The sequence below is a fragment of the Temnothorax longispinosus genome, chromosome 7 (genome assembly GCF_030848805.1).
Source record: "Temnothorax longispinosus isolate EJ_2023e chromosome 7, Tlon_JGU_v1, whole genome shotgun sequence".
Lineage (NCBI taxonomy): Eukaryota > Metazoa > Arthropoda > Insecta > Hymenoptera > Formicidae > Temnothorax > Temnothorax longispinosus.
The window spans coordinates 13,345,240-13,361,150 of NC_092364.1; the positions used below are offsets into that span (position 1 = coordinate 13,345,240).

General features: G+C 31.6%; 1 protein-coding gene and 1 pseudogene across 2 annotated transcripts in view; one reads left to right on the plus strand and one right to left on the minus strand.

Moving 5' to 3' along the window:
• Positions 1–15,911, minus strand: part of LOC139816445 (peptidoglycan-recognition protein LC-like) — a 71,669-nt gene that overhangs the window by 50,927 nt on the left and 4,831 nt on the right. The gene's annotated exons all lie outside the window — the stretch shown is intronic.
• LOC139816278 (uncharacterized) lies at positions 6–13,956 on the plus strand (annotated as a pseudogene).

Consider the following 15,911-nt stretch of genomic DNA (forward strand, 5'->3'; position numbering starts at 1 on the left):
TGGCAACAATGCTCAACATACTTGCTCTTGTATACCGAGACCAGAACAAATATAAAGAAGCCGCAAACCTTCTGAACGACGCTCTAGCGATTCGAGAGAAAACGTTGGGTGAAAATCATCCCGCGGTAGCGGCGACGTTGAACAACCTTGCGGTGCTATATGGAAAACGAGGGAAGTATAAGGAGGCTGAACCCCTATGCAAACGAGCACTGGAGATTCGCGAGAAGGTACTAGGTCGCGATCATCCGGATGTGGCGAAGCAACTGAATAATCTGGCACTGTTGTGCCAGAATCAGGGTAAATACGAGGAGGTGGAGCGTTACTATCAACGTGCACTCGAGATCTATGAGGCTAAACTAGGCCCGGACGATCCAAACGTCGCTAAAACGAAAAACAATCTGGCATCTTGTTACTTGAAGCAAGGAAAAGTACAAGGATGCCGAGGTGCTATACAAACAGGTGCTTACTAGAGCGCATGAGAGAGAATTTGGTGCCATCGATGGTGACAACAAGCCGATTTGGCAGTACGGGAATATTGAATCACCAGTACAATGCAATTGCAATGTTTTCATAGCTGCGAACAAGTATTTAATTTTTGGAAATCTTTTCAGAGGACACTTAGTAATAGTCAAAAGATTCCAGAATTATATTTAAAAAAAGAACATGATTCACGACTTATGATTTATTTACTGCAATTCTTCAAAATTTTTCTTTTTAGAACAATGCAATGTAACTTATAATCTACTTTACCACATATCTTCTAAAAGATTGATCCATGAAAAAAACTTAAGTTAACTGCAAAACTTATAGATTAACAATAAAACTTCTCTCTGTGTGAGCATTACACAACTAATTCCGTTACACAACGGAAAAGTGATGACTGATGGTTACTATTATTTATTATTTCAACTTTCGTATTTTTACATACATACATACATTAATGTGAAAGTTATAAGATATAGCAGTGACTCACTGTCACAAAATTTCTTTGGTACTTTATATTAAAATTTGCTCTACATTAGAACATTATGTTGAGGAAACTAGTATTAATTTAACTTTTTTGAATTTTTGATGAAATTCTTGAAAATTTAATTGTTTTCTGACCGATATTATGATTTCTGTTTTAGGTGGCTGAAGAGAGGGAGGAGAATAAGCACAGGAACAAGGAGAACACACCATATGGCGAGTATGGCGGTTGGCACAAGGCCGCGAAAGTGGATTCCCCCACTGTCACTACTACCTTAAAAAATCTCGGCGCTCTTTATCGAAGACAAGGTAAATACGAGGCCGCGGAGACGCTCGAAGATTGCGCCATGAGATCTCGAAGAGAGGTAGATAACGTTTGTATTAATTCTTTTGTTAAAATAATACGTGTGTATAATTGCAAATAATACAACTAACGAGGTTTCTTGCATTTCACGCACACGCAGCACGCACAACAAGTGGGTTTAGTGAGTAAAAGCTTAGCACGATTCTGGAATCTTGCATGATCTTTGCACATTGCAAAATTACATGAAGTTAATTTTTTCATCTGCGTTTAAAATATCTTTTTTTCTTATTAATTTTTTATTCTAATTTTAATTCACGTTAACATAATGTTACATACTGCCATGTGTAATAGCGATATATAATTAATACACACATGGTCGTGACACAATTTTTTTCTTCATGTTACACGTGTATAATCTATGTACAAACAATATTTTAACAATTAATAATTATAAAGTAAAGAAACCTGTGATTGTGAAAAACTTCTTTATTAGTCTAAGAATAAGTTTATTGCTTGAAGCGTTGACAGTCAACATGTTAAATAATTTTAAATGGTTAGATTATCAAGTATTAAAACTAAATGATCAAACTTTGCAAATTAAAATTAATAATATACTGTATGTATATGTATGCAGTAAAAAGTAATATCTACAGAAATTAAAATTTGATGGAATTAGTGGATTCATAATATGGATTCATAGTATAACCATTTGCTTTTATTTTTTTTTGCAGGCGTTAGAATTGGTGAACAAGGCACGAGTGGCACAGCTGCTGGGCGACGAAAAGAGCTCCACCAGACGTGGCTCGCGGTCCAGTCTGGCTAATAGCGAACATGAACAAAGTCACGAAGAGGTGAGTCTCTTTCTCTCTGCCGTTTGTCATTTCGACGTATAAATTAGCCGTATGCACTTCCGCATGTCATGCAGTAGTTGACACAAACACTTATAGCCGTCTACTATCCTTTTCTTCTTTCTTTTTGTTCTTTTTTTCGTTTCGTCCCGTCGTCCGTCACGTCCGGCACAACCTGATCTGACCGAATCTCATCGGCGACCGCACACGCACGCATACGAACGCAATCGAACGCAGGCGAACAGTTCGTTGCCACTGGTGCAAAGGGCGCTACACGAAGGACAGTCAGCGGCGAGCAGTGGCCAGCACCAACATGACGCTAGTCCTAACAAACCCGGGTTTAAAAGCAAGATCTTTCAAGCTTTTGGCATTAATTCGTCGTCTACTACATAGGCCGGGCGGATTCCGTTTTCTGTTTCTCGTTAGCTTCTATTCCGCCTTATCACATCGTCACCGTTTTCTTCAGCTGCGTATTCTGTATTTTTTTCTAACAGTTTTTATTTACTCTCTTTCACTCTCTATATAATGCTTTCTTGTAACACTTATCTTAAATGTAAAATTTATCGTACTGCAGCTAAAGAGAACAGCTTTATTTTATCGTGCTCTCATTCGTCATCCGTCGATGATTTTTTAAACGTCACTATATAGGTAGATGTACTTCTAGGGCGAGCGAGAACTTTAAAATATACTCTTTTATTTTATCTTTCACATTTAATATATCTATAAAGGATTCATATCAATCGATTGATTTCTGAATATCTTTTGATGTCATAAAATAGAAACTATTAAAATATTAAAATTAATTGATCAGATTTGAAATAGAATGTTAAAATTAAAAATATTAAGATAAAGTATTAACAGGATTTATTTTGACTTCAATAAACTCACAATTATTTTAGGATAATTATTAAATTATATGAGATGGTTTATAGAGTTATTTTTTATACATATTAAGGCTCCTGGGTACTCGTCGCGGTCATGTTGGAATGTGACGTCAGAAGCGAGAAATGACACATTGAAAATTCTTGCATGATATTTCCAAATAAAAAGATATTTGCTTAAAATAACACTACAGATCACTTCAGCACATTTTCAAAAATACTCCGAGTTACATACCTTTCCCTTGACAGTTATTAAACATCTCAACATATCCGTAAAAGGAATGTGATACGATGCAGGCGCATGATTAGATTTCGTATTACATTCATTTTACGGCTGTTTATTAACTGTCAAGGGAAAGGGGTAGACTTAACTTAAACTCGGAGTATTTTCAAAATGTGTTGAAGTGATCTGAAGTGTTATTTTATGCAAATACCTTTTTACGTGGAAATGCCATGCAAGAATTCTCAACGTGTCAATTCTCAACATTTCTCGCTTCTGACGTCATATCTCACGAGATGTCGGGAAAGAGCCCAGGAGCCTTAAGAGAATATATATATAAAAATGAAATCAAATATATGAGTGAAAGAATGTCAATTCATAGGATGTCATAAAAACACGATGCATATCTAGGCACAATGCGTATGTTCTGAATATGCTCCGAATAGAGCGCATCTAACTATCATGTGATAAAACGTGACGCCTAGTATAAATGAAACCTTTCAAATGAATCATCCAGTATAGAATTATTTGCGGAATTCTCCTCAAATAATTGATTATAACGTCGACATTTTTATTTTAAGAATTTTATTCATCCCAAATAGTTTATGTTGACAGCTGTATTCGACACACATTTTATTGCACACTTTGTAAGGCTACTTGTGCCGTCGTTTCCTGAGATGAACAGAAATGTTTAGTAACTTTTTTAGAGGACAAAAAAGATGAATGATGGTGATGTTTAATGTGGCATTTCTCTTTATTCGTTGATGTCATATGCAAATCGAAAACTTTTTTACGTGTTTTAGTATTATATATAGTCACATACAGGGTGTAATCGCCGTTTCAATTGGAACACCTTGTATAAATTGCATTTACATGAGACTAATAGCGTTTTTCACTGGGCAGAACTGAGTGCGCACTGGAAACTCGTCGAGTTCAGGCGACACTGCCGGAGTGCACCAAAAGTGCAAGTTTTTGCACTCCCAACTAAACACGTCCATTATTCTCAGTGCGGTTTTATGGCGCATTGTGCCTCTGTATTTGATTTGTATGATGACTTTGAAAAAAGGAAAGCCGCAAAAGAGCGACATCGGGAAAAGTTAAACTTGATACGTAAGTTCGCCAAACCGAATACAGAGTAATAAAATAATGAAAACTAGCCAAAGAAGAAAGAAAAACCAAATATAGTAATAGGTGTAATATTAGAACTGTTAACTATGGCTGTTTTCCTTTTAATTTCTGATAGTCATCAATGAATAACAAAGATAAAAAAAGGATCTTTTTTTTTTTAAATTAAAAATATTTATTTACTATTCGCATACATTACAACAAACGTTTCGACCTTTCGTTCGGGTCCTCTTTAACGTTCCTTTGTAAACAAAAAATATCCGCAATCCGTTATATATGTTTAATGCAATACATATAATTAATAATTTTAAGGTAAACATATTTTAATTAATATTTTTACAATATAAATAAATATTTTAAGATGAATACATTTTTATTGCTTTTCTTCTCGCTTGCCTATTATTTTAATCAGTCCTTATACTAGGATTGAAGACATTATTGTTTACAAATCGAAAGAATACTGAAGAGGTCCCAAACGGAGAGTCGAAACGTTTGTTGATATATGCGAATATATGCGAATAATAAATAATATTTATAATTATAAAAAAAAGAAAACCTTCAAATAATAACGACAACGTCCAGCCAGGCTTACATGCTTTATATTAGAATTTGATTTTTATTTCGGAAAAGCCTATGAAATAGATAAACATAAAATAATAAAATATAATATTTGTATATAGCATTGATGCTACATATATTTATACAATACATATTACCTTTACAGAAATTTAATATACTGTAAGTGATTATTTGGCTAGTGATTGATTACTTATTTTGAGTATTAAAAGTACTGTTTTTAATGATTTTAATACTCAAAATAAGTCATTAATTACTAGCCAAATAATCACTTACAGTATTAAATTTCTATAAGGGTATTGTTTCACGTAATACAATAATCTGCAGAAACAATATATATATATGTACTTACATACTTATCCATAAGATTATGCATTATTTGAACAAAGTTTTCCATCTTTGGAATTTTCCGCGGATTTTCTTTTAATAATAAATCATCTTTATCACTACTGGATGATGACGAAGAAAGCAAATTTAATAGTCTAAATGCTAATCATGCATCTCGTGAATTTGAAACATTGTCACCATCCCACGCAGCCATGTTGCACTGAACTGACACCGTCTCTCGGAGCTCGTGCCGAATTCTCGCACTATAGTGCAAAAACTCGGCACTAGACTTCCCAGTGAAACAGCGCGCACCATTTTCGCGCGCATCGAAACGCCCAGTGAAACACGTTGCCTGCGGCGAGTGCGCACTTAGTGCGCACTAGTTCTCCCAGTGAAAAACGCTATAACTTTCCAGATAAATGCTTACTCACACATACCGTAAATGTAAGAAATAACTGGACCAGCTCATCTATCATATTATTACGCCCGGGACTCACTCGCGTTCGCGCACTTCCGAACTCGTGGAAGTAAAAGGAGACAAGCTAGCGGAAAAGAACTGTTTTATTCAGTGAAGTACAGATTGGTCACTTTGACACGTTCGTTCGGTTTAAAGTCTCCATTTCCAATCTCCATGGCGTTGTTATTCAACCAACTCAAGGGGACGACTCGCGATTTCTTCTATCGGGCGTCTCGGCGCGGGCGTAATAATATTTATTATAAATACAGTATGTCGAAAACATACGAAATTTAATGTTATTTGAAAACTTCAGTATTTTGAATATTTTAAACTACAAAGAATATTAAGAATTATAAACTGATATTATTAAAATGTACTGATATTTTTTGTATAATGTTAAGAGATATTCTAGGAATAATAGATTATATCGAATGTTTTGTGTTCATTACTCTAAATTACTTTGGAATACGACATTCAATGTCTTCCAATTTTGGAATAGCATTTTTCCACTCTATTGGAGTAGCATTTTACATTACCCTTACAGAAAAGTATTACTGACTAAATACTTAAAATCTCAGTGATTTAATACTGTCAATATTTATTTGGGAAATACTAGGAAAATACTGGTAGTGATAAATATTATAGGTAGTGATTAATACTACACAGAACTACTGGTGCTTAGTATTGAATTACTCACCAATATTTCGATTTCCGATATTTACCCGGCATAAAAAAAAATTATTTTTTTTTCGAAATTTTATTACTATTTTATAACTAAATTTGTTTCTTAAGATGCAGTCTATAATTATAAATATTTTCTCGTATTTAAAAAACACTTACCTTGGTGGGATCGAACTCGGGACCTCTGGATCGTGAGCCAACTGCCTTACGTGGTAGACTACTTCTTAATTTGATGTAAGTGTTATATATAAGGTAAAAGTCCCCTTTATGGAACACTTTTGCAGAGGTTATAGATTATTGGTTGATTAACATTATTATAAGGGTTCATATATAAATACTTTGAGTTTTGATCGATAGGCTGGTGTTCAAGGATGAAAATAAACTTTGGAAAATTAAAATTTATTAAAAATTCGAATTATTATAAATAAAAAACTAAAGCAAGTACCTGTACGTCTGTTGGAACACTATTTTTATAGCTTGTCCCCCCGTTCCATAATCGATGTCCCCTTTTTGGAACGATCAAATATTTCTCGTTAAGTACTCATTAAGTTTCAACTATTTTTATACATTTAAATGGTTTTGAATATCCCGAAATAGCTTAACTTGTAGCTCTTGGTTCATAGAACAGTTTTTTATAAAATAAACTACTGTTCCATACAGGGTACATGAAATTGGTTATAGTCGTACCTAACCTCTAAGGCATGTACCGTTTTATGAAACGCAGCGACGCTCTATCTGTATAAGTAAATATTTTTTGTTAATACTAATTATTACAAAACAATATTGTTGCACATTTTTTTAAAGCAATAATACTTGTAAATATTGATAAAATTTTTATATTCATCAAAGCTCATCATAATTATTTTTTATTTTAATTTATTTAATACTGTTCCATGTGAGGGACACGATTACCCAGGTGTTCCATAAAGGGGACTTTTACCTTAGTCTACATGTGTCATAACCAGCGCAAATATATAATTTTTCAAAAATCATCTTAAGAAACAAATTCAGTTTAAAAAGAGTAATAAAATTTTGAATTAAATCTTAAAATGATATCCTCAGTACTATTTCAAAACTTGTACACTTTTATTACGACGAATTAGTACAGACCTTCATATAAAATGTATTTGTGCCTTACTTTTATCTCTTTTCTTTAATATTATCAGGAATTACCCATTATAATGTTTCTATACAAATTGTAGTACTGGTCAGTGATTAATTTCACATGGAATATTCAGTTCAGTACTTGAGTATTAATATTAAAATACTGGCCAGTGATTTATTACACATGGAATCCTTGGTTCAGTACTTCAGTACTAACATTGAAATACTCATCAGTAATTCAACACAAGTATTTATTACACAAGTATTTTTCACCTAGTATTAAATGCTTTCTCATCAGAAATTTAATACTAAGTATTCAATACTCCGTCCTGTATTAAATACTACTTTCATAAATTACTGACCAGTAATAAAATACTATGCAATACTTGGATCACAGTGATTCAAGTACTAATAAATACTTAATTTTAGTATTATTAATACACAAAATAAGTATTTATTACTAACCAGCTAGTAATACTTTTTTGTAAGGGTATATTAGATATATATTCACTATGATTATTCATTAAAAATCTGAAACTATTTGTATTGATGAGTTTAATATTATGTAACATTTTAAAATGTTTACGTTGTAAGCATGTCAATAATGTGGCATAACCAATGAAGTTCAATAGTTTTTTTTTTTACTTAGATTTTATAGCAGGTCCAGTCATTGTCTTACATTCATAATTTATATAAAGAGATTGCAACAATCAAATGCGTATTCGACACGTTGCTTTTAACTAGTGACCCTCTAATAAGAGTCTGGCCACAACTGGATGGTCGCCATTTATGCGTGGAATCACACGAGTGAGAAAGCAATATGCTCACCGTCTCACTCGGTTGACGCATGCGCACACTTAACCTACCTCTTCGTGACGTACCACTTCATGAATAGCTGTATTTTAACATTACAAATCTTTTTTTAAAATAATTATTATCAAAAAATACCAAATAATTTATACGTGGTCTGATTAAACGTATTTTTGTCGACTTCGATCTTCTAAGATCATAACCTTTGTATAAACTTTCATTAATAAATAATAAAAAATTAATAATTCCAATCATGTTAAAACTATATGTTTTTGAGAGAGATATATATTTTAATTTATATCACAGTATAGAGTATATATCACGCATCAACATACATATAATGACACATTATGTATATTTTCACATCGAGAAATGTTTTATGAAATCTACAAGTTATAGATCTTTTACCAGCACTGACAAAAGGCTTCAACACGTGGCTTCACGATGACAATGGGCGAAAGGTTAAATCACACGATGAATACACGATGATATTCGCGCGATGTGCGATCTCAACTGAGTGAGTGAACGAGAACGCACGAATTCTTCCGAAGTTCGCCGAAGCACGCATAAATGGCGGACCAATCAAAATGCGGGACAAGGTGGCCAGACTCTTATTAGAGGGTCTCTACTTTTAACTAAAATAAAGAAAGAAATGCAATTAGGAATTGATTAAATCTCAGAAATATAAAAAAATTTAGATAGGCAACAATAAAAAACGTGATTATATTTTTTTACTTGTCACGCATTATAGAGTTTGACCTAAAATTTTTTCTTTTTCAAATATACATCTGTTTTTTCTTTTTTTTCTTTCTCGCCGCAAAATTTGATACAATTACGCACACGTTATTTAAAAGTAGTATTATCATGCAATTAGTAACTTTGCTTAACTATATAGTGCAGTATAGATTCGCAAAGCAATGCGAAAAAAAAAACGAGATATATTAATGATTAAAAGGCCTCGAGTAAATAGGCAAAGGTTATTTATGTAAAAAAATGTTAAGAATTTAATAATAATTATGAAAAATATTCCGATTTTTATTCAATTCATCATTACATTTATATATATGTATAATATATGTATTCATTAAGATATAAATTGAATTAAAAATCGGAATAAAATTCATTGAACTTTATCGGAAAATATATTCCAATGTTTTAAATTAAATTAAATTTAAATCAAAATTGGAATACATCAAAAAATATTCATGTATTCTAATTTTTATTTAACTTTGCTTCATAAAGAATTTCTCCAAATTTGCAATGCAGTGATATGTATATCCCATATATTGATAAATATTTATGATAGCATAGAACATACTTTCTCGGATACTTTGCGTTATAACCAAATTGATTTTTAAAATTCCACGTGGCTTTTAGCGGTATTTTGATCACAATTTATACGCTTTATACGGTATATTGCAGCAATTTCGATTGTTGAACATGTATAATATCTTGAAGATATAAGATAAGATGTCTTGAAGATATATTTTATTTACAGCGATAGATATATTTACACAATTGTACAGAGAAAAATAGATTTCAAATATAATTCAGACATAGCGATGTATTGAACGTACTTGAAAACTTCGTTAGAGGAAGAACGTCAAGTTGCAATCCATAAAATATATTCGAAATATATTTGAATTATACTTGAAATGTATTTAACGGTGGCAAAAAATGACGTGGGCGATATCTCTTATAAGATCTCAACGGTGCATGTAAAAAAAGAAATAATGTTTCTCTTGTTGATTTCTGCGTTGCGAAATACCAAGAGTATGTGTGATTTCGATTGAAAAATAGATATGAGTTTTATATATTCTACGAAGCGACATCAGCACTCTTAATACATACACATTCTTTTTTAGATAGAATAATTTGTTATATAAATTAATAATGGTTATTTTAATCTCGATTGAATTAATAGATTAAAAATGATGAAGGTAGTGCCTTGAGACTTTAATACATAATAAATAAATTATTTTCAAACGCAGACTCCAGTTTGTTCTTGATTTTTTCTCCATTGTACAACATTTCGAAGTTGTTATGACTTTTTATTATAATTACGCTATGAGAAAATAATACCTAAGAATATATAAAAAATAATAATTTTTTAATTTTTAATAACGCTTTTAATAATTTTGTTTTAAATTAATTAAGATTAATTAAGATTAAATTGCCTCTAAGAAATATATATATGTATATAGGCAAAAGAAGTTTTGCAACTGAAAGCAAGTACTGTAAACTCCACTTATTCTAGATTCCCGTTTATCTTGGGGAACAGCTATCCCATTATAAACTGTAAATTTTTATTTTAAGCTATTCTTTGAGTACATGTTTGCCAGTTCTTGTGATAGAATATTCTTTGTATTTTCTCGTATAAAGTGAGAAAATGAACGAAAGGCAGAACGCGCAATATTTCACTTGTTTAAGGCTCCTGGTCCCTGAGCCGAGAACTCTGCGTTGACGGTGGCGCCGCCACTCTCTCCTATCACTCTCTCCAATGGAGAATTCTGTCTTGTGACATGTTGACAACCTATTTTGTTGTGCGTGCTATTTCTTTATTATTTGCTCTGTGCTTGTGCTCTAACGCTTAACGTATTCGTGAAAGTCGTAAAATTGGCCGAAAAATAAGATTTGCATGCGGAAGGAACGTTTTCACCTCCTTTCGATAGTCGTTAAACAGCTGTTTTTCCCGTATGTTTAGGCTTCGTTTTATGGCTGTTTGTTTATTGTCGAGGGAAAAGGGTAGTTTTCGGCCAATTTTGGAAGTGTTCTGAAACGATCCTATAGTGATGTTTTATTGAAATGTCTTTTTATTTGAAAATGGCATGCACAACAAAATTGGGTGTTTTCCTCGCCTCGATAGTAAGAATCCAATATGGCCGCGGTGACTACCCAGGAGCCTTAATTAAAGATACAGTTTCCATGTATTCTAGTGTTTTATTAGAATATGATTGGGGATTATAAGGACAGGTTCCAAAATAAAGAAGCCAGGTCTTAAGGGGATCCTAAAGTGAAGGCTGAACTTCCTCGACGTCGGTAATGTCAACATTTCTAATTCTGTTTTCTTGTCATATATCTATATCTGTCCTTGTCTAACGAGCGGCATCTGTCTTTGTTCGATTACTGCGCCATCTCTTGCCACACGCAATATTGCTTATCCTGTCAACCTGAATGTGCTTTTGCACATATAAAAGTTATATAAAGTAATCTTTTTTTCTAGGTTTTCAATCTTAGATCTAATTGCACGATATTGTTTTTAAATGTTGTCCCTAGGTCATGCCGGTCTAATTTTGTGGATATTTATCGTGGAATTTTTGTACAAAGCAAATATTGTCGTCACGTATACCAAAAATTAACAAAAAATATTAATTTTTATTCGTTTTCGATATAAATTTGACCACCATGACCTAGATTTTGATGCGTACTTTAATTCTAGACAAGAATTTTGCATTTCTATAAAGTCAATTAAAAGATTAGTGCTAAGAAAAAAAGCCGGTATTACAGACGGCTTTAGGATCCCCTTAATTTGTTAATTTTAGAATAGAAGGATTTTATACATTTGATCTGAAACGTTAGGAAGGCATGTGAAAAAAGCTGTAATTTATAGGACGTATAATGTAATATGTTGGTAATGAATGGAATATTGTGCATTTAATTTTCTCTGCACGCAAAACTTGTGCTTAACTATACCGTTCGTTCTTTGGATCAACTTGCGTTGTCGTTTTTGTTTCGCTTTTGATTCTTGAGTATATATTGAGCGGAATCCAAAATACAAGATGAGGCTGCCGATGACGTAGCGGAAATATATCACTCCTGACGATGAATGGATACATGATAAGGTGCGTATTTTTTTCGTAGAAATATGTAAAGTTTTTTGTTTCTACATTATTAGTGCACAGAATATAACTAGTTGTGATTATCCTTGATTGTTTCCGTCACTTTATTTATTTCTTAGATGTGTCAATCTATTTCTTTTAAATAATTGCAATGAACAAACGTCTTCCGTTGATATTGTTGAAGCAGCAAGTCGATAAAGGTGATACATCTCTTACATAAAGAGATATATTTTTTATAATGCGTAGAAATTTATTATTGTATAACATTAATTTATTCTTCTAAATAATCAGATTATTTTATATTGAGAATAAATGTCATGTATCTTTATTTAACTTTTATAATGTATCATCTTCATGCTTATTTGCTTCTTCAATTCTCGTTTTCCAACAATTAATGATTGCTCTTGATGTGAAATTCACAGTAGCGATAATAGTGATAAAAATAAATATAATAGCAATAATTTTATCGAATATAATAAATATAGAACAGAGTGGGGATGCTAATATCAATAACTACACAATCAAGAAAGATGCAGAAGGAGTAAAGTGTAAATTTGTTATTGTGTAGAATTGTGTAGCATGCCGGAGCAATATGTAATACTTGTGTATCATAATTGTTTCCTCGATTTTTGTGTGCTTGCTATGACGACAAAATATAAATACTACACTAGTTAATTTAATACTGTGCGCTTCTTTCAGCAATATTATTAATATTTTATAAAATATTATAATTATAAATATCTTGTGTTTTCAATCAAAATAGAATTAAGGCTAATATTAATCTACAAATTATAAAAGTATTACAGAAGAACAGCATATTATAAAAAGCAGAATGATAGGAACTGGAGGAGTAGAAAATTTCCATTTATTTACTTAATATGTCGCTCAGAACTGTTAAAATACTTTTATGCATTGATTTAATTAAGTATATTATATTTGAGGTCAATGGTCATAACAATTTATTATTCCTTTTTTTTATTGACTTATTTACTACATACATTCAAAACTTTCTTAAATTATTATATTTCTATATATTATTTAATCTTTAGCACTGTATTATCTAAAAGTTATTGAAGACACAAGGTTTTTCCTATTTTTGAGATAGTTAGACTTAAAAACTTGTTTCCATTCTGTTGCAGGACTGGAAATACGCCTTTCGCGCGAAGTAAGGAGAACTCGTTCATTGACGAGAACTACTATTAGACTGTAATCCGAATGTGCGAATGATAAGACGAAAGAAGACTCTGCATTGACCGATGATGATGTCCATTATGTCTGGATCGTCGTTCACATACACGGCACACATTCCAGCTGCTTTTCTCTAACGAAAAACGCACTGTATGCGAACTAGCTCAACGTTGCTGCTAATTCTCACTCGTAGCTTCATGCGGACAATTTTGCTATGGCGCGAATTACTATCTTTACTATGTTTCGAACGTTTATTTGAATGAATCTAAGAGATATCGAATAATCGAATCAAAATCCAAAAGAATGTCAGTGTTTTACCTCGCGTACACAAAATTGCGCGTGTACATATTATTTATTTCGGTATTTTCTTCGCGATAACGCGTTGTCTTTTTATCTGGAGTTAGATTTGATCAAACTCAAGTTACTGCGCGTTACTTGGTATAAACGTAATCCCGCCCGTCCGTTCTTTACATTGATTATTTAACTCGTTCGTATAATCCTCACAATATTTATTTATGTTTCCATATCTATATTATATAATATATATATTTATATATTATTTATATTCGGTGATTATATGTTATATATTTCTCAAATAATAAACATGTTTGTTTTTTTTTGTCACGGCAATTGAAGAAATTTCTTGTGTACAACCTATCTTAAAAAACTAATTTTTTAAATCTATACATCAAAGGATGAATCTCTCGAAAACTATGGAATTCTCTAGACAGCGATTTGAATCTCCGTGGTGCAAAAATTGTAAATCTCAATTTTTTAGAAATATGAACTTGAGAAGATCTGAGTGTAAATTTTTTAATTTGGAACGAATAATAGAAGGATCACTATTAACAGTCAGTGACTTACAGCGATGTTGTAGCCAGGATTGTGAGTGCAAAAATGGTTTATTTATCGAACAGCTATAAAAGATATTAAAGACATTCGATTAATTTAAGTAGGTTTACGTACATGATACATTCTTTTGCGCTACATCCGAGCTAGTAGTGTGCTCAATGTTTCTCATAATTTGCTAGCTTGTATGGAATTTTAACGCGAAAAAATGCACCATCTACCTATATACGGTTATATAGATTAGATGGTTGCAATATTTTTGTTTTTGATGAATTTCGGTACGCGTCAAATCCTTGAGATCGTCTTTGCGACTTTGACACGTTCCACAGTTCATTAAGAAAAAAAATTGCATAACTTTTCCGTCCGTAAGTGTACGCATAGTTGGCATCAAAGAGATTGATATTTTAAATCACTTTCGCAAAATGGTATTTAAAATATAATTGAAATTACAGTGATTTACTTTTATGCTTATATTGGAAAATTATATTGTTATTATAAATATACATTAATTTAATGTATTTTTATATTATTTGGACTATTATTGATATTTTGCCCATTACTTCTATACATATGATAAATATTTATTTATTGTATTGAAATTATTGGCTTGAGTTAACTCAAATCGCTCCAATTGTATGTGTTGCTGAAAATTATATAAGTAAAAAACTCTTTTAATTTTTTTCGAATGAATATTGAAAAAATCACGAAGAGAAATTTTAACTTCGCCTTTTTAATGCCAACTGCACACTTACCGTTTTAAACATCAAAATAAAACTTATACTTTGTTAACATATCATTTCTCGAGCTTTCATTATTATGTGTCTCGTCATTCTTGAATCTTTATTGATTTGAAATGACGATTTCTTCTTACAATTTTTTAAGAATTTTAAACAAAAAATTTATTGTCGCACTATTTATTGTTTTATTTTAAACGTTATCGTTGAAATTTCGAAACGCACGGAAAAAGTTAAGCAACAAGCAAATCGATGAATTGTAATTGAGCATTTGCTTAGACTTCCTATTTGATCTCTTATTCTTGAAAATGTTCGGCTACGCAATTATACACCACACTGTAAAATAATGGAAACTATATTTACGGTCGAAACTGCGTAATATTTCATGGTTTTAATATCCGATTTACACGTTTAATTCACATATCTCGTAATCTAATGCGAGAAGAACAGAAAATATCGAATGTTTACTTATTCGGTAAATTTAATCTTTTTAAAAAGCTTTTATTTATTTTTCAATCACTTTTAATGTTCTACATTACAATGTTTTTGTTTCACTTTTATTTCACGTCTTTGATAGTACCAATTTATGTGCCTGAGAGCTTAAAGGCCTAAATTTCCCTTTAATTTAATTAAATTGAGCGATTATCGATCATCAGCAGGCACTATTTAGGGTCTCATACTTCGTAAGATTTTTTAGATTTTGTCTAGGAAAGGGTTTTCGCGCGTAAATCTTAATAGATTAAAATTACTTATTCTAAAAAAGATTTTTTAGTTCTCTTTATTACTTAAATCTTTTATTTTCAATGAATTTTTTTGCAATAAAGTCACATAGATTTCGTGGTATTCAAGGCTTAAAATGGTGTCTGCTGAGGTTTGAATGCTTTTTTGCGAGGGAAATTCAACATTATTTTTCATGAAATTATAAGTTAAGAAAAGATTAATAAGTCAAGTAGGTGCTATAAATCCAAAATGCATCTTATAAAGTTATCTAATATGTACTTT